The 27,048-nt window shown below is 48.2% G+C and overlaps 1 protein-coding gene and 1 non-coding gene across 3 annotated transcripts in view; one reads left to right on the forward strand and one right to left on the reverse strand.

Moving 5' to 3' along the window:
* NCMAP (non-compact myelin associated protein) overlaps positions 1–27,048 on the reverse strand; it is a 51,752-nt gene that overhangs the window by 21,950 nt on the left and 2,754 nt on the right. The window lies entirely within an intron of this gene.
* Positions 8,679–8,750, forward strand: TRNAS-GGA (transfer RNA serine (anticodon GGA)). The gene has a single exon. It is a non-coding gene; the product is annotated as a tRNA-Ser (tRNA).

Genomic DNA, 27,048 nt, shown 5'->3' on the forward strand with positions numbered 1-27,048 from the left:
TGACCAACCTAGACAGTATATTCAAAAGCAGAGACATTGCTTTGCCAACAAACGTCCGTCTAGTCAAGGCTATGGTTTTTCCTGTGGTCATGTATGGATGTGAGAGTTGGACTGTGAAGAAAGCTGAGCACCAAAGAATTGATGCTTTTGAACTGTGGTGTTGGAGAAGACTCTTGAGAGTCCCTTGGACTGCAAGGAGATCCAACCAGTCCATTCTAAAGGAGATCAGCCCTGGGATTTCTTTAGAGGGAATGTTGCTGAAGCTGAAACTCCAGTACTTTGGCCACCTCATGTGAAGAGTTGACTCATTGGAAAAGACCCTGATGCTGAGAGGGATTGGGGGCAGGAGGAGAAGGGGACGACAGAGGCTGAGATGGCTGGATGGCATCACTGACTCGATGGACGCGAGTCTGAGTGAACTCTGGGAGTTGGCGAGGCCTGGCGTGCTGCCACTCACTGGGTTGCAGAGTCGGACACGACTGAGCGACTAAACTGAACTGAACTGAACAGCCGAGAGCACTAAAGCACTGCGCATGCGCATCACGAGATACTTGATGCCGGGGGAGGAGAGACTGTAGCATGTCTGCTGCTATGGCCGCTGTGCCAGCCAGGAGAGGATAAACCCATCAGCAATTCCTACAGCTCCTTGAGTTTTCTTCCAGCTTCCCCGCTTTCACCTTGTCTACCAAGGGTTCAGTGAACAGTGCGTGTAAGTGAGATACAGCGAGACAACTGGCGTCGCTAACGGTGCGAACAGCGACACGCTACGTGTTGATATTTTGAGGCCAGGAGGTGCCACAGAACCTCAGAGAATGGCAGGGTTTCTCAACCTTGGCACTGTATACCCTTGGGCCACAGCATTCTTTGTTGGAGGCATCTTGTGCATTGTAGGACTGGCCTTTACAACCAGATGCCAGTAGCATCCTCCACCTATGACAACCAAAAATGTCTCCCGACGTTTTCCAGTGTCTTCTGGGAGGCAAAATCGCCCCTGGTTGAGAACTACTGAAGGAGAGCTATAGGCCTGTCTCATAACAGCTTCCTATCCTTTCTATTCAAAAAGGTCTAGACAAACAGGATGTCCAATCTATACTGACATCTGTGGGTAGACCACCAGTAACATCAAGGGTGAGGGTGATGACGATGGTGGCCACAAACACAGCAGCTGTCATTTAGCAAGTGACTACCGTGTGTCAGTTACCACGCTAAATACTTGTATTTATCTTCTCACCTATTAGCTATATTAGGATTCCCTGGTGGCTCAGACAATAAAAACGTCTGCCTGCCATGAGGGAGACCCAGGTTCGATCCCTGGGTCGGGAAGATCCCTTGGAGAAGGAAATGGCAACCCACTCCAGTACTCTTGCCTAGAAAATTCCATGGATGGAGGAGCCTGGTGGGCTACAGTCCATTGGGTCGCAAAGAGTCGGACACAACTGAGCGACTTCACTCTCTTTCTCACCTACATTATCACTATTTTCCAGATAAAAAAGCCCTGAGGTTCAGAAAGGTTAAGTGACCCATCCAAGGTCTCAGTGTTAGTATATAGCGGAGCTAGGATGCTTTACTTTCCTACGGCTGCTGTAACAAAGTTACAACTTATAACACAAATTTGGACTTTCCTGGTGGAGCAGTGGATAGGAACCCACCTGCCAATGCTGGGGACACAGGTTCGATCCCCAGTCCGGGAAGATTCCCCATGCCGAGGAACTACAACTAGAGAGTCTGAGCGCCTAGAGCCTGTGCTCCAAAACAAGAGAAGCAACTGCAGTGAGAAGCCTGCGCACGGCAACAAAGAGCAGCTTCTGGTCGCCACAGTTAGAGAAAGTCCTTGCAAAGCAACAAAGACCCAGAACAGCCGGAAGTACATAAAATTTTAAAAATAACACAAACTTATTTTCTTATTGTTTAGAGGTCCAAAGCCTAAAATCAGTCTCACTGGGCTAAAATCAAAACATTGGCAGGACCATGCTCCTCTTTTTTTTTGTTTTTTGGCCACCTGGGGATCAGGATGCAGATATCTTTGAGGGGGCCACTACTTAGCCTCACAGATAGGATTCAGACCCATATCTGTTGGACTTCAATTCACACCTGTTTCCTCGGCCCCGTCCTGCCTGAATTGACACATCCCACAGGCCAGGTGCTGCAGGAGATGCAGAGGTTGATCAGACACGCCCAGGGAGTAGCAGGTACGAGGTATGCTGAGTACAGGAGAGCTGCTGTGAGAGGAGCAGAGAAGGGGTTCTAGACACACTGGGCAGGCAGGGCAGGGGCATGGGAAGCAGGCTCAAGAGGCAACTGGGCAGACCTGATTCTGTCCCTGCCGCACAAGCTAAGTTCACATCTCAGCACCTACTTCCAACCTAACTACAAATACATCTGCAGCTCACCCTGTCCTGAAGGACCACCCTGCTCTAGCCCGTGCCTGCCAGGATTCGATCCCATTGGTGGGATTTATTTGCCCAGTTTGGTCCCATCAATTCAGTTCAGTTCAGTCGCTCAGTGGTGTCTGACTCTTTGTGACCCCATGAACTACAGCACACCAGGCCTCCCTGTCCATCACCAACTCCCAGAGTCCACCCAAACCCATGTCCATTGTGTCAGTCATGCCATCCAACCATCTCGTCCTCTGTCGTCCACTTCTCCTCCTGCCCTCAACCTTTCCCAGCATTAGGGCCTTTTCAAATGAGTCAGCTCTTCGCATGAGGTAGCCAAAGTATTGGAGTTTCAGGTTCAACAACAGTCCCTCCAATGAACACCCAGGACTGATCTCCTTTAGGATAGACTGGTTGGATCTCCTTGCAGTCCAAGGGACTCTCAAGAGTCTTCTCCAACACCACAGTTCAAAAGCATCAATTCTTCGGCACTCAGCTTTCTTTATGGTCCAACTTTCACGTCCATACATGACCACTAGAAAAACCATAGCCTTGACTAGATTGACCTTTGTTGGCAAAGTAATGTCTCTGCTTTTTAATATGCTCTCTAGGTTGGTCATAATTTTCCTTCCAAGGAGTAAGCGTCTTTTAATTAAAATTAAAAACTAAAAAAAAACAGAGCAGATGGAATATAATTATCTTTGCTTCCTCTTGAAACTCACCCCACACCCCACAAATGGCAGTAAAGGAATTCAGACATATGACTCCACGAGGTCAAAGGGAAAGGAGAGATGACAGCCACATTGGAGAGAGTCCAGTCCAGGTTTGAAAGCTGGGAAAGCTGAAGGCTGAGTGTGACTTAGCAGCCTGGCAAAGACTGAGGCTCAAACCTGCAGACTGGGGAAACGAACAAAAGCTGGAAGCAGAGAATAAACCCCAGAAAGATTCTGTGGATACTACCAAAAGCCAGGGTATGAAATGGGGCTGGAAAGAGGAATTTGCAGCTCAAATTCCTCCCTTCCTTTGGTCTTCCCTGCCAATAAAATAACATAAAAAGTATAGCAAACAGAGACAATGCAACGGGCATAAGAAAACGTCAGCATCCTCAGAAAGATGAGATACTACATCTATAAAACAAGAACAGAATGCTATAAGAAAAGAATATTCTAAGAACAAGAAAAAGTGCTAGGAATTTAAAATATGACACCCAAAATGTAAAAGTTCAAGAGAAGCGTTCGAAGACAGTTGAGAACATGTCTCATAAAGTGGAACCAAAAAAGACTGAGAGAGAAAAGAGGCAAAAACAAATTCCTCCCAGAGGTCCAACATTCTAATGATAAGAATTTCAGAAGTGATTAAGTGGAACAAAAATCAAGGGGACGCAATTATCAAAGAATACCTGGAAATGTCCCAGAAATGAATGACATGAATGAGAAGACTGTGGACCCACCAGGAAAGTAAATAAAAAAGATGCACAATGGGGCTCATCAGCATTGCCTCCCAGAACGCAGGGTGTAAAGAGAGTGTCCCACACATCCATCAGTTATAGAAAATAGCAAGGCCAAATATCCAGAAAAGGATCAACACTCAGATGAAACCGGAACGTCCGTGGATTTGACAGCAGCAGTCCTGAAGCTCTGAGCTAACTCTCCAAAATTCTAAGGGAAAATTATCTGCAGCCTAGAAGTGGACAGAAGCCAAACTAAATATTGAGTGGAAGGGTAGGAGAACAACATTTAGGGGTACAAGCAGCTTCACACAAAAAATCCAGCCTGCCCCATGCACCTTTTCCTGGAGGATCTGCCCCGTGAAAGCGGAGGAGTGAACTGCGTGAGACACTCAAAGGACCCAGGGACCAGGGGGCGCCTGGGTGATGCCAGGGGTAGCCAGTCTGTCTAGGAGGAGGAGGGAGGTGCAGGAGAATTCTGCCAGCCAAGAAAAAAGTGAAACTGGTCGATTTTCTATGTGTTTGTCCAGAGTGAAAGGAGATGCACTCTTCTGCTGGAGAGTTTGGGGGAAGAACTTATGATGGAAAATCCAGCTCCTCCAAAAGGCGCCTCCCTTCCACTCCCCTTCCCACAAGCTTTCCTCCCCTGGTTCCGCACACCTTCTGTGGTGATCCTAGGAGGCAGCGCCTGTGATCAGTGGACTTGGTGGAAGCCGCCCTAAAAACTCTCTTTACAAACGAGAAAGCTAGGGGCCAGCGAGGGGCCTGCGGCACGCAGACAGGAAGATGCGTTGGTCATTCACTGGCTACTCTTTCCAGAACTCCTTTCTGATTCATTCAAGACAAGATCAGTAACAACAATAGCAAGAACCAAAGACAACCAGAAGGAACCCTGGCCGGTGAGCGCAATGAGGTCCCACCTGGCCCAGTGTCCCCCCCCTCAGCTTTGCCCTCAGCCCCCCTGCCTGGTAACTGCTACATTTCTAAAGCACACCAACTGAGGCTTCCGCGTTACTTTTCATTGCCGCCACTGAAGCAAGAACACAGAGATATAACTGAGTGGGTAGACCGTCGGCAGGCCACTGTGAACCTCCGAAGGAAAATAAACTGGGCTTGGGAGTGCAGAGAAGAAACCAAACCCAAGCCTCTTCAGAACCAGGCGCCCTGACGCCCAGTGCCCCTAGCTAGCTTCTTCTTATTTAAGAACCCAGGCCAGTGCCGTCCTACAAAATCCAATAATCTGAGGTTACCCCTGATGTTGACTTTTCAGAGGTCTCCCTTTGATTCGCTGTCTCTCCTCCACCTTTCGCGAGGGCTTGGCTAGCCTCCGAGTCTCTGTCATGAAGGAGTTAGGGGTGAACGCTGTGTGCAGCATCTGCCCTTGACTACGGAACGAGGGGAAACCTGGCGCTGTGCAGCGTTACATGAGTTTTTCCTTTGCGGCTCAATGTCCCAGGCTGTGGCGCTCACCAGCCCACCGGTTCAGCAGGCTCCCCACCCACACCCCAGCGTGAGGCCTGATGTGGGAGGGCAGGGACTCTGGGCTGGAAGTTAGGAGTCCGGGGTTCGAGTCTTACCTCTGTTACTGCCGTGCTGTGGGACCTTGGGCAAGTCACCTGTCCTGTCTGCACCTCAGTTTGCTCTCCTGCAAAGGGCGCAGGCTGGGATGGTGACCTCTCTCTCATGCTCCCTCCATCCTGTGACTCTCCCGCCTCCCCAGCTTGGTCCAGGACACAGCCCGCCACCCCCCCTCCACGGCTCGCCTGCCTCCCACACCTTCCATTCCAGAAGGAACGGCCCTCCCCTTTCCTGTCTGTGCGGGTGGTGGTGGGGGAGCTGGCAGGCGCTGGGCAGCAGACAGGGACAGGAGTTGCGGGAACAATCCCGGCCATTCAAGCCGCCCGTCCGCAGGGAGCGCTGGCCCGCAGCCAGTCACCACGGCCCGAGATACAGAGGGGCGTTTGTCTGGGGGACCCAGGTTTGCCTCTGAACCTTCGCGCTCTCCTCTCCCCCATTCTCAGGTGGCAGCTTTGCTAGGAGGTGGGATGTGGGCAGCTCCTCTATGGGCTGGGAAACCGGACAGGAGGAGGGAGGTGGGAAGAAGGGCAGGCGAGCCACGTGGACAGGGTGCCCGCAGTGAGGGCAGCGGGTGGGCACCGTGAGGGGTGCAGGAAAGGGCTTTGGACCGGATAGGGTCCATACGTAGGGAGGGGCACAGGACGGGGGGCTCATTCCCCACCCTCACTGACTAGCAGGAAAGGACCCGGTGAGCAAGGGGGTCCCCTTCGCCTCAGGCCTCAGTTTCCTCCACTTTCATATGGGGTCAGATGACTTCTCTGGTGCGGGTGTGGGTTGGATGCCCCGTAGAGGAACTAAGATCCCTCATGCCTTGTGGCCAAAAAACAGAACATCAAACAGAAGCAATATTGTAACACATTCAATAAAGACTTTAAGAATGGTCCACATTAAAAAAAAAAAAAACCTTAGAAAATAAAATGGAGTTGAAAATTCCCTGGCAGTCCAGTGGTGAGGCGTCCACAATTTTACTGCTGCGGGTGTGGGTTTGATCCCTGATCAGAGAACCAAGATCCCATAAGCTGAATGGTGCAGCCAAAAAAAAAACCAAAAAACTTGGGGCTGATTATCCCACCTTATGCTGTAAATCAAATAAGATGATGAACTTGCAAAGGGCGTGGTCTAGGGAAGAAAAGCATTTGGACTCAGGCAGACCTGGGTTCAAATCCCACCTTTGTCACGTCTAAGTTGTAGGCAACTTATTTACCCTCCAGGAGCCTCATCTTCCTCATCTCAGGGAGAAAAATGATGTGTGTGCCGCCAGACAAGACCATAAGGATCAAATAAGAACCAACAGGAAGTACCCTGCCCAGGATATGCGGTTGAATGAATGAAGACGCGGTCAGGGCTGCGGTGTGGCTTTTGCAGGCTGTTTCCACCGTAATAAAGTTTCATGGGCTTAAAACATTTTATTTTTTCTGAAGTGAGATTTGCTTCTGCCCTAAAATGGATTCCCACCCCCCTCTTGATTTTAAAAGAGATTAAAACATTTAGATGGCCTTGTGTCTGCTCTGCCCAGTGGGTAAGTCGGCCTGGTGTTGGGTCAGGGTCCTGGCAGGGCTGCCCTGTCCCAGGAAGGGCCCCCAGTGCCATCTCTGAAGCAGCTCTAGTGGGTCACTGATGCCTACACCCCACCCCCTAGAGCTGAGCCCACGGGCGTTTGTTTTTGCCGTTATCTTTGTTTCAAAGCCATATAAGCCCTGCTGCCCATGGCTGACAGGCTCCAGGAGCTCAGCAGGTGTGGCGGCAGGGATAGTCCAGAGGCCCTGGGTGTGTAGGTCAGCCTGGCTTTCAAGGAGCTGGGGTTGGGGGTGATGGGCACTTACCACTCACAGTCACCACTGCTCCCTTTTGGGACCATCTCTGTGTCTAGCCAGAGAAGGCAATGGCACCCCACTCCAATACTCTTGCCTGGAAAATCCCATGGACAGAGGAGTCTGGTAGGCTGCAGTCCATGGGGTCACTAAGATTCTGACAGGACTGAGCGACTTCACTCTAACTTTTCACTTTCATGCATTGGAGAAGGAAATGGCACCCCACTCCAGTGTTCTTGCCTGGAGAATCCCAGGGACCGGGGAGCCTGGTGGGCTGCCGTCTATGGGGTCACACAGAGTCGGCCACGACTGAAGCGACTTAGCAGCAGCAGCTGTGTCTAGCACTGTCCTTGGGGCTTCACATTCATAATCTCCTTCGCCCCTCATTGCACCCATTCTGCTTGATAGCCAAGGAAACTGAGGCTCAGAGAGGTCAAGCAATTCACCCAAAGTCACAGAGCAGGGTAAGGATCCAGTCTTCAACTTCCCAAACCAGGGGCCTCCTGGCACCTACCCGGCCATCTTTGAAGACATCTTTGGGAACATGGAAGAGGCTTGGACAGTGTGCAGAACATGGCAAGGCAGTGTGAGTCTGGGGTCCAGGAAAATATGAAAATGAGCAGGAGAGCAGTGCTGGGAAGGGTGTGACGGTGTGTCAGGGGTTGAGTGTGCCAGGGACACCTCCTGGGGGTGGTGGGCAGAGCAAGGGAAGGAGGCAGGACCAGCGTGCCAGCTTTTGCCTCCGTGTTTATTTCTTGAGCTGGCCAGAACCTCTGCCAGGTGGGGTTACTGCAAGACATGCCTGTAGGCACTTTGTTTCATCACTGAACTATGGAGGGCTGCACCTGTTTCTGCACACACAGCGGAAGATCCCGTGCTCTTCAGGGAGCACCTCCCCTGAAAGAGGAGCTCAGAGTCACCGAGGAGGATTGCACGCTGGGAGCTCCGGCCCTGACGTTCGCCAGAGGTGGGAGATTTCTGCTGGGAGCAGGGCGCCTGTCTCCACCCAGTCACACCACAGCCAGGGTATGGGGTATGCCCTGAGTGTGACCTTTCTACCCAGAGTGGACAGGTTGGAGACGGCCCACTCCACTCGAAAACCATCAGCTAGGGACTTCCCTGGCGGTCCAGTGGTTAAGACTCTTTGCTCCCAATGCAGAAGGCACAGGTTTGATCCCAGGGCAAGGAACTGAGATCCTACATGCCACATAGCACAACCAGGATAAAAAAAAAAAAAAAAAGCTTCACGGCCACTCCAGAGAGCAAGCTTTCTAGAAGCAAATCTGACCCTGGTCACCTCTGCCTAGACCGTGAGCGACATTTCACCAGCTAAGATGAATGAAGTCCAAACCCCTCAGCATGTAGACCTGTGCTCAAAAATGTGGTAGCCACTGGCTTCAGGTGGCTATGGAGTCCTTGAAATGTGGCTGGTCTGAACTGAGATGTGTTGTACATGTAACACGGGCTTCCCTGGTGGCTCAGAGGTTAAAGTGTCTGCCTGGAATGCAGGAGACCCAGGTTCGATCCCTGGGTCGGGAAGATCCCCGGGAGAAGGGAATGGCAACCCACTCCAGTACTCTTGCCTGGAGAAACCCATGGAGGGAGGAGCCTGGTAGGCTACAGTCCATGGGGTCGCAAAGAGTCAGACACGACTGAGCGACTTCACTTGGGACCTCAAAGACTTAGCACATAGAAAAAGAGCTAAGTAATTTACATCTTGCTTATCTTAGTAAGTTAAAAAATATCAATTAGATGTTTGATAATATTGGGATTGTTGTTGCTGTTCAGGCGCTAGGTTGTGTCCCACGGTTTGGACCCCACGGACTGCAGCATGCCAGGCTCCTGTGTCCTCCACTGTCTCCTGGAGTTTGCTCAAATTCATGTCCATTGAGTCGGTGATGCTATCTAACCATCTCATCCTCTGTCACCCCTTTCTCCTTTTGCCTTCAGTCTTCCCCAATGAGTCATAGGCCCTTCGCATATATTGGGTCAAATAAAATATGTTATCAAAATTTAATCTGTTTCTTTTTACTTTTCGAATGTAGCCACATTTAAAATTACGTATGTGGCTTTTAATGTACTGGACAACACTTATTTATACTCTGTCCTTTCTTTGCTGCCTCTCCTACCCACATTAGCTTATTCATCTGTTCCTTTACTTCCCCAACCAGGGATTGAACCTGGGACCTTGGCAGTGAAAGTGTGGAAGCTTAACCAGTGGACCACCAGGGGAGTCCCCATTTGTTCACTTCTTCATGCATGTATTCATTCAGTAAATATTCACTAATCATCTGCTATATGCTAAACACTAGAGGCAATGAGGGAACAATGCAGGCCTGGCATTTGCTCACGTGGAGCTCATGAACTATACTTGTGATCGACACACTGTTGAGAGTCCCTTGGACTGCAAGGAGCTCAAACCAGTCCATCCTAAAGGAAATCAACCCTGAGTATTCATTGGAAGGACCGATGCTGAAGCTGAAGCTCCAATACTTTGGCCACCTGATGGGAAGGGTTGACTCATTAGAAAAGACCCTGATGCTGGGAAAGATTGAAGGCAGGAAGGGAAGGAGACCACAGAGGATGAGATGGCTGGATGGCATCACTGACTCAAGGGACAGGAGTTTGAGCAAGCTCTGGGAGATGGGGAAGGACAGGGAAGCCTGGCGTGCTGCAGTCCATGGGATTGCAAAGACTCTGACACGACTGAACAACTGAACAATAACTCACATATATCCCATAGCGTTGCATGCTGCTGCTCATATTCATGCTTCTCTGTAAAATGACTTCTTAATCCTGTCTACCTGGTGAACTCCTATTTATACTTCAAAGCCCAAACCTTCCAACACTTTAAGCACTAATGTCAAATGTTTCAGTTAAAAAAAATTGCCTCATACAGTTTGTTCACTCCTACCCCCAATCCCTGCTGGGGATCTGAACTGTTAACTGCGACTGTGCAGTTTTACCAGTGTGCCAGTTTAAATGTCATCACTCTAAGATTCCAACCCCTGGAACTGTCTCACTCTTTAACCTTATTACATCAACCACCAGCAGAGACTATCTCGTTTGTGACCCATCCAACCCTCCAGGCCCTAAGATCTGTGAGAGCAGGCGCTTGTCTTTGCTGTTCAGAGATGACATCCCAGTGCCTAGCACAGTCCTTGGCACTTAGTAGGCACTTAGATAATGAAGATAGGATTTTCCTGGTGGTCAAGAATCCACCTTCCAATGCAGGGGACTCGGGTTCCATCCCTGGTCTGGGAATTAAAATCCCACATGCTGGAATGCAAATTGGTACAGCCACTACGGAAAACAGAGTGGTGATTCCTTAAAAAACAGGGAACCGAACTGCCATACGGCCCAGCAATCCCACTGCTGGGCACACACACAGAGGAAACCAGAACTGAAAGAGACACGTGTACTCCGGTGTTCACCGTGGCACTGTTTACGACAGCCAGGACATGGAAGCCACCCAGATGTCCATCGGCAGATGAATGGATAAGGAAGCTGTGGTGCATACACACAGTGGAGTATTACTCAGCTATAAAGGAACACATTTGAGTCAGTTTTAACGAGGTGGATGAACCTGGAGCCTATTATACAGAGTGAAGTCAGAAAGAGAAACACCAATACTGTATATTAATGCACACATATGGAATTTAGAAAGACAGCAACGACAATCCTATATGCAAGGCAACAAAAGAAACGCAGATGTTAAGGAACAGACTTTTGGACTCTGTGGGAGAAGGCAAGGGTGGGAGGATTTGAGAGAATAGCACTGAAACATGTATATTACCATATGTAAAATAGACGACCAGTGCAAGTTCGATGCATGAAGCAGGGCACTCAAAACCGGCGCTCTGGGACAACCCAGAGGGATGGGGTGGGGAGGGAGGTGGGGGGGAGGCTCAGGATGGGGGGACACGTGTATCCGTGGCTGATTCATGTCGATGTGTGGCAAAACCAGCATAGTATTGTAAAGTAATTATCCTCCAATTAAAATAAATAAATTAATTAATTAAAAAAAAAGATCCCACATGCTTCAGGGCAACTAAACCCATGTGCCACAATGAAGACCCAGCACAGCCAAAAGGGGAAAAAAAAAACAAAAGGAAAATGAAGATGATGGCCTGTTGGCTACATGGTGCAGGGTGTTACAGCAAAGGTTCTGGAGCTGGACCACTGGGTTCAAATCCTGCACTCAGTTAGCCACTGTGGTCACCATCATGATCATCATTATACGTCTGCTTTCCCCCTCCTGAGGGCCTGGGCGGCGTCTTGGGCTTGGTCATGCCCCAGCACGTCACAGAATCTAGTCTCTTCCAGAGTTCCCCAAGGCAGGAAATGTCGCTGCCATCCACGTAGCCTCTGAGGCCAGAAGCCCACTAAGGTCACCGCCTGTCAGCAGTCTGCCACGCCCACCACCAAGCCCTTTCAGAGCTACCTTCATTTCCTACACATCTCCTTACCAGTCTCCTCCAGCATCCCTACCCCTGCTGGGGTCCAGGCTTCTGTCTTTTCTCACCTGGATGCTGCCGTCGCTGCCCAGCGGGCCAGGGCTGCCTCTGCTCTGGGTCCCTGCAGTCCTCCACAGCAGCTGCAGCGATCTTTCAAAACCCCATTCTACTTCACACGAGAATTTTACGATGGTCAGCCAGTCCTCTGCACAGGACCTGGATTCTGCAGACCCCTCCAGACTCCTCCCTGTCTGAATTCTGCCCTGTCACTCTGTCCCGTTGTGGCCACCGGGCCTTTGCATATGCCAGAGCCCTCTTTCCTCACCTCCTGGCACTTCTGATACTTCAACTCAAACATCACTTCAAATTCCCATGCTGTGCACCCTCACAGCACGTGGTGTTTAATAACTGCTGGCTGAACCAAAGCATTGAGCAAGGACCAAGCACAGGTCATAGGGCTTGAGTCTTTCCACTACAAGGGGCCACCAGTAATGAGACACTAAGACACAGACAGGCTGTGAATGCTATGGAGCCCAGTGTGGGCGAGGGTGCTGAGCAGGGGACGAGAGAAAAGGACAAGCTGCACAGAGAGGGAAAAGCTGAGTGGCGCCATGCGGTCATTAAACAAGTGTTAGTCACTCAGTCGTGTCTGACTCTGTGACCCCATGGACTGCTCTGTCCATGGAATTCTCTGGGCAGGAATACTGGAGTGGGTTGCCATTCCATTCTCCAGGGGGTCCTCCCAACCCAGGGATCGAACCGGGGTCTCCTGCATGGCAGGCAGATTCTTTACCATCTGAGCCACCAGGGAAGCTAAACAAGGGTTTAATTAACATTAAACAAGGGTTTAATTAACATTAAACAAGGGTTTAATTAAATAAGGGCTTGGAGATCTGTATCTGAACCCCCGTATTTACCTGTCACTAAGTGCCAAGGCTCTGGCATTTTAAGTCTATTTGACTGTCTCCTCCACCCTAAGTGGAAAGCACATTGCTGTTGAATTTTTTTTTTACAGAGGAAACCAAGGCCCAGAGAGATTAACTAACTGGTCTAAGGTCACCAACCAAGGTGGGCTGTGAACTCAAGCAACCCGACTTCAGAGTCTGCTCGACATTTCAAAGGTTGACCATCAGAACGAGCATTTGATCACTTACTCGGTGCCAAGAACTTTTCTAAGAAATTTACAAAGAAGCTTTTATTTGTATCTTTTTTATTTTTAGAACTCATTTCATCCCATTTTTTCTCCTTCCAGGTCAGCTGGGTATCACTATCTCCATCTTACTAGTGAAGAAACGGTAGTGCAGAAAGGTTAACTAACTTGCCTGAGGTCACACAGCCTGCAAAAGTGATGAAACTAGCTGGAGTTTCATTCTTTTAACTCTTTCCAGAGTTCATTCTTTTAACCACTCCACTCCACACCTTCTGCTCTATGAAGGTGCATTATTGTTATTTTACTAGGATTTTGTCAGGTGGAGAAAGGAGAAGGGACACTGTAGCTGGGGAGAACAGTGGGCATGAAGACTGGGAGATGGGGGTGAGGATGAACACTTTAGAAAGGGAAGTGTGAGACCAGGGAGGGGTTGGGGCAGCGAGCGGGGCGAGGCTGTGAGGGTTCCCGTACAGCAGAGATGAGTGTTCAGGGAAGGTCAGAGTGGAGAGTGAATGTGAGGGATGTTTGGGATTAAGCTATGAAAGAATTTCCTGCACAGGCAGATGCTAGCACACTTTACTCTCTCCAAAATCCCTACGTCGCAGATTTCACGTGAGCTGTTTGAAAACTAGGAGCCTCAGAGCTCCTGACCTGGCTCTGCTGAGCACCCTTTGGGAAGTTACTGAACCTGTCTGAGCCTCCATCCCTTTCCCACACCATGGAGGTAATAAACAGGACCTTCTTCATGAGGCAAAAACAAGGTTATGAATATAAAGCCCCTGGCAGAGTGCTTGGAATAAAGCAGCCCTTTGAGATCTCATTTCTCTCCCTTCTCCAGCCTCTAGGAAGGTCTCCTCAAAGCCCCAGGCTCACCCGAAATGAGGCTAAAATCGGCTGACTGAGAACCACCAAGGTCCCCCTGGAGGCCCCAGGTCAGTACGATGAGGAAGAAGAGAGGTATCCAAAGTGTCAAGCTATCCAAAGCGCATCCGAGACTGCGGAAAAATGAGTAATTAAAATTTATGTCCTTCTTCCTGCTGTGTCAACTCGGGGTTATGTAACTGAACTTCTCTGTGAGGGAGCCCTTGGGGGCCTCCAGGAGGCAGGGTTGGCGGTGACATAAATAAATATTTCTCTGCTCTCTGCCCCAGGCTTGGGCTCTGAGCAAACACCACAGCCTGAAAGGGAGGCCGTGACAAGGAGGAAGCTGGGGGAGGTGAGTTCAGGGCTGCGAGTCAGGAGACCTGTGTTCCAGGCCCAGTCCTGACTGGGAGGACGTGGACATCAGGCGACTAGTGAGCTGGGAGGAGAGATCACAGTGTGATCTGGGGAATGCTGGGACCCTCGGGCAGGTCTTTCCAGCCTGCTCCCTGCATCCCAGCCTGGCATTTGAAGCCCTTCCCATCTCTCTCCTGTCTCCTCCCCCATTCCCTCTTGGCACCCACAGACCCCTAACCTTGGTTCTCTGGGACTACTGAGTCCCCCACAACCCCACAGGATTTGTCCCTCTCCTGAAAAGTCCTCCCCTTCCTGTGACATGGTGGTGTGGTGAAGGCGACAGAGGTGGGGGTTTAGAGTTAGACATGGGCTTGAAGGAGAAGAGGGAGACAGAGGGTGAGATGGATGGCATCCCGGATGCAATGGACATGACCTTGGGCAAACTCTGGAAGAGGGTGAGGGACAGGGAAGCTTGGCACGCTGCAGTCCATGGGGTTGCAAAGAGTCAGACACGACTTGATAACTGAACAACGATGGGCTTGAATCCTGACCTGAGTGTCTTTAGGCTTGTGACTTAAGCTCTCTGAGCCTGTTTCTTCATCTGTAAACTAGACTTGGTGATTCCTGTCTCTTTCCTGGTTGCAATAATCAAATGAGATAATCATTGCTAACAATAATCAGACTCATCTCTTCCATGCAGCCTCTATGTGTGCATGAATTCATTTCCCAAGGAGCTCCTAAAATAGAAGGGAAGACAGACCTGTTTGCTAATTATAACACTTTCATGTGATAAGTGCTATAAGCAAAGTACCTATGAGGTGCTGGGAATTCTTAGAAAAGATCGACCTACTTGAGATCCAGGGGAGACTTTGGACAGATCCTGGAGGAGGAAACTAGTATTTATTAATGCCCACTATGCCTCAGGCTAAAGCTCCAATACTTTGGCCACTTGAATGTGAAGGCCAATTCATTGGAAAAGACCCTGATGCTGGGAAAAACTGAAGGCCAAAGGAGAAGGTGGTGGCAGAGGATGAGCTGGTTAGATAACATCACCAACTCAATGGACATGAATTGGAGCAAACTCTGGGAGACAGTGAAGGACAGAGGAGACTGGCATGCTGCAGTCCATGGGGTCACAAAGAGTCAAACACGACTTAGCAACTGAAAAACAACAAGCATCAGTCACTCTCCTAGAGGCTTGAAAAGCATTGCTAAACGCCTTATGCAAGCAAAACCCTCACAAATGCCGGATTTATATAAGGCTAAATAATTGCACTTGCACTCGCACCACAATTTTTTAGTCAAAACTCAGGACACTTGTCCTCAGTTCAGTTCAGTCGCTCAATAGTGTCTGACTCTTTGCGACCCCACGGACTGCAGCACACCAGGCTTCCCTGTCCATCCCCAACTCCCAGAGTTTACTCAAACTCATTTCCGTTGAGGCCGTGATGCCATCCAACCATCTCATCCTCTGGTGTCCCCTTCTCCGCTCGCTTTCGATCTTTCCCAGCATCAGGGTCTTGAGTCAGTTCTTCACATCACGTGGCCAAAGTTTTGGAGTTTCAGCTTCAGCATCAGTCATTCCAATGAATATTCAGGACTGATTTCCTTTAGGATGGACTGGTTGGATCTCCTTGCCGTCCAAGGGACTCTCAAGAGTCTTCTCCAACACCACAGTTCAAAAGCATCAACTCTTCGATGTTCAGCTTTCTTTATAGTCCAACTCTCACATCCATACATGACTACTGGAAAAACCATAGCTTTGACCAGAAGGACCTTTGTTGGCAAAGTAATGTCTTTGCTTTTTAATATGCTGTCTAGGTTGGTCACAGCTTTTCTTCCAAGGAGAAAGCATCTTTTCATTTCATAGCTGCAGTCACCATCTGCAGTGATTTTGGAGCCCCCCAAAATAAAGTCTCTCACTGTTTCCCCATCTATTTGCCATGAAGTGATGTGACCAGATGCCATGATCTTAGTTTTCTGAATGTTGAAGTATAGGCCAACTTTTTCACCCTCCTCTTTTACTTTCATCAAGAGGCTCTTTAGTTCTTCTTTGCTTTCTGCCATAAGGGTGGTGTCATCTGCATATCTGAGGTTGATATTTCTCCCAGCAAACTTGATTCCAGCTTGTGCTTCATCTAGCCTGGTATTTCGCATGATGTACTCTGCATGTAAGTTAAATAAGCAGGGTGACAAGATACAGGCTTGACATACTCCGTTCCTGATTTGGAACCAGTCTGTTGTTCCATGTCCAATTCTAACTGTTGCTTCTTGACCTGCATACGGATTTCTTAGGAGGCAGGTCAGGTGGTCTGGCATTCCCACCTGTTTCAGAATTTTCCACAGTTTATTGTGATCCATGCAGTCAAAGGCTTTGGCATAGTCAATAAAGCAGAAGTAGATGTTTTTCTGGAATTCTCTTGCTTTTTCGATGATCCAACAGATGTGGGCAATTTGATCTCTGGTTCCTCTGCCTTTTCTAAAACCAGCTTGGCCATCTGGAAGTTCACAGTTCACCTGGCTTCAGTTCGCCTGAAGCCTGGCTTGGAGAATTTTGCTAGTGTGTGAGATGAGTGCCATTGTGTGATAGTTTGAACATTCTTTGGCATTGCCTTTCTTTGGGATTCGAATGAAAACTGACCTTTTCCAGTCCTGTGGCCATTGCTGAATTTTCCAAATTTGCTGGCATGTTGAGTACAGCACTTTGACAGCATCATCTTTTAGGATTTGAAGTAGCTCAGCTGGAATTCCATCACCTCCACTAGCTTTGCTCGTAGTGATGCTTCCTAAGGCCCACTTGACTTCACATTCCAGGATGTCTGGCTCTAGGTAAGTGATCACACCATTGTGGTTATCTGGGTCATGAAGATCTTTTTTGTATAGTTCTTCTGTGTATTTTTGCCACCTCTTCTTAATATCTTCTGCTTCTGTTAGGTCCCTATCATTTTTGTCCTTTATTGTGCTCATCGTTGCATGAAATGTTCCCTTGGTATATCTAATTTTGTTGAAGAGATTTCTAGTCTTTCCCATTCTGTTGTTTTCCTCTATTTCTTTGCATTGATCACTGAGGAAGGCTTTCTTATCTCTCCTTGCTATTCTCCAGAACTCTGCATTCAAATGAGTATATCTTTCCTTTTGTCCTTTGCCTTTTGGTTCTCTTCTTTCCTCAGCCATTTCTAAGGCCTCCTCAGACAACCATTTTGCCTTTTTCTTGAGGATGGTCTTGATCCCTGCCTCCTGTACAATGTCAGGAACCTCTGTCCATAGTTCTTTAGGCATTCTGTCTATTAGATTTATTCCCTTGAGTCTATTTGTCACTTCCACTGTATAATCATAAGAGATATGATTTAGGTCATACCTGAATGGTCTAGTGGTTTTCCCTACTTTCTTCAAATTAAGTCTGAATCTGGCAATAAGGAGTTCATGATCTGAGCCACAATCTGCTCCCGGTCTTGTTTTTGCTGACTGTATAGAGCTTCTCCATCTTTGGCTGCAAAGAATATAATCAGTCTGAAATCAGTATTGACCATCTGATGACGTCCATGTGTAGAGTCTTCTCGTGTGTTGTTGGAAGAGGGTGTTTGCTATGACCGTTGTGTTCTCTTGGCAAAATTCTGTTAGCCTTTGACAAGCTTTGTTTTGTACTCCAAAGCCAAATTTGCTGTTACTCCAGGTATCTCTTGACTTCCTACTTTTGCATTCCAGTCCCTTATAATGAAAAGGACATCTTTTTTGGGTGTTAGTTCTAGAAGGTCTTGTAGGTCTTCATAGAACCATTCAACTTCAGCTTCTTCAGCATTGCTGGTTGGGGCATAGACTTGGATTACCGTGATATTGAATGGTTTGGCTTGGAAATGAACAGAGATCATTCTGTCGTTTTTGAGATGGCATCCAAGTACTGCATTTGGGACTCTTTTGTTGACCATGATGGCTACTCCACTTCTTTTAAGGAATTCCTGCCCACAGTAGTGGATATAATGGTCATCCGGATTAAATTCACCCATTCTAGTCCATTTTAGTTCACTGATTCCTAAAATGTCGATGTTCACTCTTGCCATCTCCTGTTTGACCAGTTCCAATTTGCCTTGATTTATGGACCTAACATTCCAGGTTTCTATGCAATATTGCTCTTTACAGCATCGGACTTTACTTGCATCACCAGTCACATCCTCAACTGGGTGTTGTTTTTGCTTTGGCTCTGTCTCTTCATTCTTTCTGGAGTTAGTTCTCCACTGATCTCCAGTAGTATACCTACCCACCTGGAGAATTCATCTTTCAGTGTCCTATCTTTTTGCCTTTTCATTGTCTTAGCAAAGGATTTGGGGTCCACGAGGAGTCCAAGAGGAGAACTAGAAGCTATAGAATGAATGTAGAAACACCAGAATTTGCAGGATAGCCCAGTGGTTTCTGAATCGCAGACTTCTCTCCACAGTGCCTGGTCTGGCCATGCACTTGCCATACAATAATTGTCTAACAAGTGCTTAGTGGACTGAGGGCAGTGTGTGTGTGTGTTTTCCACTCCTTCATGCTGCTGGGATATTCTACTGTAAATGAAAAGAAGCTACTAGCTGTCTTCCCTAAGGATCCTTTGTTGGAGAAAAAATTGCTGAGACCTTGGCCTTCTGCATGGTGTCTCTCTTTTATTCCAATACCATCCATCTACTTCTGGCTGGTCACAGAATAAAGCCATCATTCTTTATCATCCAAAATCTTCCATGAACCTTTTCCAGTTTTATCCACCAGCACCTGTCTCCTCCCTTTCTTCCCAACCCTAGGCAGGGAATGAGCGACTTCCTGTCTCCTTAAACTTACCCATGCCTCACCTGTGCCTCCCACACTGGGAAGCTATTACTAGCTACACAGTTATCTCCCCACTGAAGAGATGGAGTCTGTTTCTCCATTCCCTTGAATCTAGGTGGGCCCCATGACTGCTGGGACCACTAGGATATGGCAGAAGCAACAATGGCTGTTGGGGTTAAAGCCCTTCAGGGAAGCTTCTGCTTCCTGCGTCTCAGAATGCTCGCTCCTTCTTGGAACCCAGCTGACATGCTCTGAGAAGCCCCAAGCTTGTGCAGAGGTCATGGGTAGATATGCTAGTTGACAGCCCCAGCTGTACTCCCAACTGACAGCCACGTGTCACTAAGCTGCCACATGAGTGAGCCACCACAGACACCCAGACCAGCTGAGCCTTGAGATGTGAATGTCAGGCAGAAACCACGTGTCAGACCCCAAGCAAGGACCTCTCCACTGAGTCTGCTCAACCTATAGAGCCATCAAGCCACTAAGTCTTGGAGTAGTTGGTTACACAGGGACAGATAATCAGGAAATTGGCCTTTTCTCCAGTGTCATCTTCCCAATGCTACCCCAGTCTAAACCTTCCTCGGTCATGACACCCGACTGTCTTCTCCTCCCCAGGACACCTCTTCCACCTCTGATTACTTATAATAATTGTTTGCACCAATCATGATGGCTTGAGATCCCTGGAGCGACTTTTCTTTTAAAACATTCAAAGATAACCTGTAAACAGAAATGTTCTATTGTTTCTGAAAATGGAAAACTTGCCATCAATAGAAAGCAACAAAATAAATTCGATGAAACAGATCAATGTCATTCTAGCTGGACAGTGTTACCTCCCGAAGTGTCTGGGCCCAAGGCAGGTCTTCTGTTTAAAAAATGGAGTGGGTGTTGTAGCCAGACCCTGAGATTCAGAATCCAGGTTGTTATAGCAGACAAGCGTCTGGATCCCTGGATCACATGACAGTGGTCATGTATCATTCAATTCAGTACTTCCACGAAGCTTCGTGATTCCTTCACCTTCCTGACTATGGCAGGTGCCAGAGCTCTCCAGTCTGCAGTGTTTTGGAAGCCTCCAGCCTTTCCAAGATCTTAAAAGAATTGGGTGCATAAAATCCCTTCCTACCAAAAATGTTGAGTTCTATTTCTGTTTCTTGCATTGACCCCGGACTTAAACACCCTGACTTCTGACAGCTCCTGCAGCAGCTCCTGGGTTTGTTTCTTTTATGATTGAAGTAGTTCCTCAGAGTATTTTCAATGTGGGTCTTTGTGTATTCTACCTTCTAAGGCTTTATTTGTCTAAGAATATTTTTAGTATGACCTCATGTTTGAATGATGATTTGGCTGCCTTTAAAATTCTGGATTGAAAGGGTTGTCTTCTTTCAATTCTTATAATAACAGTATTCCTTGACTTCCTTGATCAAGTGTTGTTACTGAGATGTATAACATCAGTCTAAATCTTGGTGCTTTGTAAGGGAGGCTATTTCTCTCTGCCCTTCTTCTTTGTATTTCAGATTTTCGATTTTATCATGATATTTTGTGTGGGTTTTTCTGCTGTTGGCGACTCCATGAGTCCTTTCAGTCTGATTTCATTAATTTTCCTTTAATCCTGGAGCGTTTAATCTCTATTATTTCTTCAGTTCTTCCTTATTCTCCATTTTTTCATCTCCTCTCCTTTCAGGACACCTACTTCTACTCTCCTCCTCTCTTTGATTTTCTTTTTCATTTGTTATCTCTTTATTTCTTCCTGCTTCCTTCTGGGACAGTTCTCAATCTGATTCTCCTCTTTACTGCATGTATGCGTGCTAAGTCACTTCAGTTGTGTCCGACTCTTTGTGACCCTATGGACCATAGCCTGGCCAGGATTCTCTGTCCATGAGGAATACTGACGTGGGTTGCCATGCCCTCCTCCAAGGGATCTTCCTGACCCAGGGATCGAACCCACGTACGTCTCTCATGTCTCCTGCATTGGCAGGCAGGCTTTTTGCCTCTAGCACCACCTGGGAAATGTTAATTTAATTGTATCCAACCTGATATTTTAACCATCGATTGTGTCCTTTTTTTTTTTTTTTCACCACAAATTTGTTTTATTTTCTTTTGTGCCAGAGCCTGATTCAGAGTTGATTTGACAGCCATATTGGCCCAAAACATATAACGAGGCAATGTGACGCATTTCTGAAGAAAGAAGTGGAGAACGGAACAGGCTGAAAGACGGCAATGTCTCTTTCGTCGCTGGGGCACAGGGTCCAGCTGGATTGCAGAGCTCTGTTCTGTTTACAGACCGTGAGAACAGAGCGCCTTCCTCTGTGGTGCTTCTGACCTGAGGCCAAGTAGAGGACAGGCTAGGACTTCTGCCAGGTGTGTCCTTTACTTTAGTGTATCTTCCATGGGCTTCCCTGGTGGTGCAGGGGTAAAGAATCCGCCTGCCGAGCAGGCATCACAGTTTGATCCCTGGGTCAGGAAGATCCCCTGGAGGAGGAAATGGCAATCCATTCCAGTCTTCTTGCCTAGAAAATCCCATTGACAGAGGACCCTGGGGGCTTCAGTCCATGGGGTAGCAAAGGAGTGGGACACCACTTAGCAACTAACCAACAACAATGGCAAGTTTCACGGCTAATCTTGTGCTTTCGTTGTCTCCTAGGACTTCTTGTCCTTGTATTATTCTGCAAAGCTCTTCCCTTATCTTTTTAAATATTAATAAAATTATCATGCTTTGCTTCAAGATCCTGGTCCATCTGCTTCGATCATTCTGCTCCAGATGACATAAGCTGCTTGATTTGCTGTCTTTTATAACAGTTGTTGTACTTCTTAGGCATCTAATTATTTTGGTGAGTGAATTCAAGATCCCCTGGGGATACTTGCTCTCAGCCTGGTAATGTGCCCTGTGGAAAAGCCAGAGGCACTTGGAAAAGAAAAAATGAGCCCAGGGGCAGAGAGACACAGACTCCGACAGCCACTCTCTTCTGGTTGGCACGCTGCCTGTGTGTCTGCCAGGCTTCATCTCTGAGTTCCAGGGAGCAGCAGCCTTGGTAGGAGGTCAACCCCTTCGGTGGGATTCTACAGACTGGGGTGGCGGCTGGGGTTGGAAGGGCATCGATGGGCAAGTGAATGCCTGAGCCTTGGTCTGATTTGACTGATTCCTCATCTCAGCAGGGCTTGGAGCTGCTCCAAGGGCTTCCGTGGTGCTCAGTGGTCAAGAACTTGCCTGCCAGCGTAGGAGACTCAAGATTCGATCCCTGGGTCAAGAAGATCCCCTGGAGAAGGACACAGCAACCCACTCCAGCATTCTTGCCTGGGAAACCCCACGGACAGAGGAGCCTGGTGGGTTGCAGTCCTTGGGGTGACAAAACAGTCAGACATGTCTCAGCGACTGAAACAACAACAGACTCCCCCAGGGCTGTAGCTGCCAACCTTGGCACTACAGGGACAGGAAGCAGTGACTGTCCCAAGACAAGCAGCAGGGACCCAAAGCGGGTAAGTGTCTTTAGAGGACAGTGCACAGGCCAATCACTCACTCCACACTGGAAGCGTGTGTACCATGGCACTGTGCCAGATGATGGGGGGGACTGTGGGGTATGGTCCCTGCCCTCACAGGGTTCACACTCTGACAACAGACTAACAGACTCAGCCTAGTTCCCTACTAAGGTCCCCATCCTTGTCCTGCCTTTCGAGCATCTCACTTAGTCTTCTAAGCCTCAGTTTCTTCATCTGCAAAATGGAGATGATAAAAATATCATCTTGCTTTTCTTTAATCGACATACCTCATGCTTAAAGATAACTGAATTTGTCAACCTTGATTCGAGATTCACATTCTGCCACCTTTTCTTCTGGAGGACTGACAAGCTATCTCATTTTCTCCCCACTCTCCCATAGGGTTAGGTTTTCAGGAGACAGTTCATGCCAAGTGATTACAAATGATTAGCAAATGCCCAGCACACTCAGCGCTCTCAAAAATATGAATTGCTGTTGTTATTATTACTGTGATCAATGACATTGTTTCTGGCGATTAGGTAGGAACATGGAGCTGCTTCTGTACAATAAATAAATCCTCTTTTGTCCTCTGGGCAAACCAGTTACCATTAAAGTCTGAGACCGGAGCGAAGACCAACGTAGGGCATCTACAGTTTCCACAAAAGAGGACAGAGCGGACTTGGCTCTTGGAAAAGTTTTGGTCAAGAAATAGTGAGAAAGGGGTTAGGAGTTGAGGGGGAGGTGAGGAAATAAACCAAGTGACATTTTCCAGAAAGGACTACTAATACCACCACAGGCATTAGGAGTTTGGAAAACTAGTCCCTTTTCTGCAGTTTCTTGCCTGTTCTTTTTTTTTTTCCTTAATTGCTGAAGGGCAGTACAGGGAGGAGGTTAGGACTTTCTAGAATCTCAGCCTAGCTTCTGCCTAGCCTCAGGGCCTGTGTCTCTCCAGGACCCAGGAGACCAAGTGCCTAGGGCTCATAGGACTTTTGGGGGCTCACAAAAAATGTTTCTTATTTCTTTCAAAATCAGAAGAAAACAGGAACTTTTAGGATGAAGAAAACGTTTTAATGTACCAATACAGTTATTAAGATAACTGAATATTTGTTATGGAGGAAGGGGCCCATGAAGGCAAACTGGCGTCCTGGGTTAGCTCTGCGACCGCCAGCCCTCTGTGACCCTCAGCAGGGAGCGAGGGGAAACTACTCACTTCCTGGGCTGCCGTGGGTAAGAAAGGGACTGAGGCACGAGGAGCATTTAGTGCTGTGTGGGCCCCAGCAAACCCACAGCAAGCAGGCATTAACCATTGACCATTTATTTCTCTCTGAGACCTGAAGGCTAAAACCTTAGGAATATCTGAAGGAGAGTTAGGGGATCAGGGACAGCAGCTGGGGGAACAAGTTACACAATTGCATTTTTAATTTTTTATTCATTTATTTTTATTTATTTTTTGGCCATGCAGTGTAGCATGTGGGATCTTAGTTCCCCAACCAAGGATCAAACCCATGCCCCCTGCATTGGGAGAGTAGAGTCTTAACCACTTGTGAACCACCGGGGAAGCCCGTGTAGGGTTAATTTTTTTTGGCTGTGCCACGGGACAGGTGGGAACTTAGTTCCCCAACCAGGGATCAAACCCATGCCCCCCTACATTGGAAGCACAGTGACTTAACCACTGGACCGCCAGGGAAGTCCCACACTATTGCTTTTTATTGCACAGCAGACTGAAAGAGATGATCCCCGGTGGAGGAACAGGCGGAAGCTGCAGAAGGCCAGGCCCCATGTGCTGGGGGCTCTGCAAGAAACCAGACATAGAGCAGGAAAGAGAGGTCTCTCTGAACTTTCAGCACAAGCCAGAGGCAGGTGTTAGTCCTGATGAATGAGTGAGTGACTGAGTGAATGAATGAATGATGCGTGAACTGTGGAAGAACTGAACCACGCTGATGCTCGTTGGCCCGAACAGCTGACTCAATAGGTACCAAGACACAAGCTTCTCTGAAGGGGAAGGGAAACTCACCTTTATAAGTAAGGGCCTTGGATAGCATCCCCTTTAATAAATTGGGAAACTGAACCTCAGGGAGGTGATGTGGCTTGAACAAAATCCCATAGCTCGAAAACCGAGGCCTCCTTCTCAGCTCTGCACCCCATCCTCCCTGCTGGCTGAGGCTGCCCTGGCCATCCAGGGTCTGCATGGACCCCTGACATGCCAGGAGCTTCCAACACTGCCCCCTCCACCTCCTCGAGCCGCCCACGGGGTGCCATAGGACCTGGCAGCCCTGCTGAGGGCCCCAACTGCTCAGGAGTGTCCGACCCGGGCGGGAGGCCCCTCACCACAGGCCTGGCAGCTGGCTGAAGAACAGGCCTCTCCTGTCTTTAGAGATCGCCACACCCCCTTTCCCTTCCTTAGGCCAAACTGCAGCCACCACCCCCGGGAGCTTCAAACCACAGGAGAGGTTCCAGCCCAGCTGCCACGCTCTGGTCCTACCCCTCAACTGTACTGACACCCAGCCCTGCTGAGGTAAATCCACGGAGACTTGCTGACTGGCAGGCTCTGGCCTTGGCTTGGTCCCCTTTCTCCCTTCCTGCCTCCTCCTGCCCACGGAGGACCTATCGTCCTGATGAGGAACTCCTCTGAAAGAAGACAAAGCAGGATCCACCCTGCCAGATCCCAAAGCAAAGAGTGGGATATCAGAAACCCAGATGCCAACGACTGCATCAGGAGGCCGGATGGATGGAGATGCAGAAATCGATAGGGCAGTGCTCTCTGTGCTTGGAGGTGGTCCAGGAGAAACAAACCCACCACTGGTTCTGGGCTGCCTGCAGAGGCCCTGGTATGGTAGCCTGCAGAGTACACCCCAGCACAGGCACTGCTTGGCCAGCAATACCTGGCCCAGGTTAGAGAGGCTCCTGCTTTGGATTATTTTTCTTCAATACCAAACATATCTTTTAAAAAGTAAATTGAACACATATAATTTGGGGTCTTTATTTTCAATATATATGAGGGGTTTTTTTTTTCTTCTTTTTAATTAAAAGCATTTACTGGGCAACTTAAAAATCCACTTTACCTTTCCTTTTTTAACTTTCCATTCTATTTTATTGGAAGACTGGAAAGTAAAGGGAAGTGTTGTAGTATTCATATTCCCAGAGAATCTCCCAGATCACTGTAGTGACAAAGCACTTGGATAAGGAGGCTTGAGGTCTCCCCTAACAGTTCTTCACTGGGTGTATCTCATCTTTTCTGCACTCCAGTGTCCTCACCTGAAGGAGCCTCTATTACCTTTAAGGGTCCCTGTGGCATCTACTTCTGCATTACTGACTATGCCAAAGCCTTTGACTGCGTGGATCACAACAAACTGTGGAAAATTCTGAAAGAGATGGGAATACCAGACCACCTGACCTGCCTCTTGAGAAATCTGTATGCAGGTCAAGAAGCAACAGTTAGAAATGGACATGGAACAACAGACTGGTTCCATATAGGAAAAGGAGTATGTCAAGGCTATATACTGTCACCCTGCTTATTTAACTTATATGCAGAGTACATCATGTGAAATGCCAGGCTGGATGAAGCACAAGCTGGAATCAAGTTTGCTGGGAGAAATATCAATAACCTCAGATATGCAGATAACACCACCCTGATGGCAGAAAGCAAAGAAGAACTAAAGAGCCTCTTGATGAAAGTGAAAGAGGAGAGTGAAAAAGTTGGCCTAAATCTCAACATTCAGAAAACTTAAGATTATGGCATCTGGTCCCATCACTTCATCACAAATAGATGGGGAAACAGTGGAAACAGTGACAGACTTTATCTTTTTGGGCTCCAAAATCACTGCAGATGGTGACGGCAGCCATGAAATTAAAAGACGCTTACTCCTTGGAAGAAAAATTATGACCAACCTAGACAGCATATTAAAAAGCACAGACATTACTTTGCCAACAAAGGTCCGTCTAGTCAAAGCTATGGTTTTTCCAGGAGTCATGTATGGATGTGAGAGTTGGACTATAAAGAAAGCTGAGTGCCAAAGAATTGATGCTTTTGAACTGTGGTGTTGGAGAAGACTCTTGAGAGTCCCTTGGACTGCAAGGGGATCCAACCAGTCCAACCTAAAGGAAATCAGTCCTGAATATTCATCAGAAGGACTGATGCTGAGGCTGAAACTCCAATACTTTGGCCACCTGATGTGAAGAACTGACTCATTGGAAAAGGCCCTGATGCTTGGAAAGATGGAAGGTGGGAGGGAAGGGGGTGACAGAGGATGGGATGGTTGGATGGCATCACTGACTCAATGGACACGAGTTTGAGTAAACTCCAGGAGTGGGTGATCGACAGGGAGGCCTTTTGTGCTTCAGTCCATGGGGTCACAGAGTCGGACACAACTGAGCTACTGAACTGAACTGAACTGTAGCTCCTACACCCTGTGATCCTGCAGGATAGGGATCAGACTGGATGTTGCTTTCCTCCTCTCAGAGCCTAGGGGGTCTTTAGGGGGCTGACTATCAGGCTGGGAGGAGCAGCACAGTGTCCAGGCCTGTCCCTCAGGTGCAAATTCTACCAGCAGGGGATTCTTCCCTGAGAAAAGACCCTGATGGTGGCAGGAGAGAAGGCAGAGGCTCAGAACATGTGATGGGGGACACGCCTTTCAAGCTAGGGAGTGGGGATTTGATGGGAGACGAGGGTGGCGGTGAGGGGGTGGGTAGGAGGGGAGAACTTGGGCTGTCTATATCACTTCTGTAAAGAGATGCTCTCCCTGGAAAA

Source organism: Ovis canadensis, chromosome 2 (assembly GCF_042477335.2).
Source record: "Ovis canadensis isolate MfBH-ARS-UI-01 breed Bighorn chromosome 2, ARS-UI_OviCan_v2, whole genome shotgun sequence".
Taxonomy (NCBI): domain Eukaryota; kingdom Metazoa; phylum Chordata; class Mammalia; order Artiodactyla; family Bovidae; genus Ovis; species Ovis canadensis.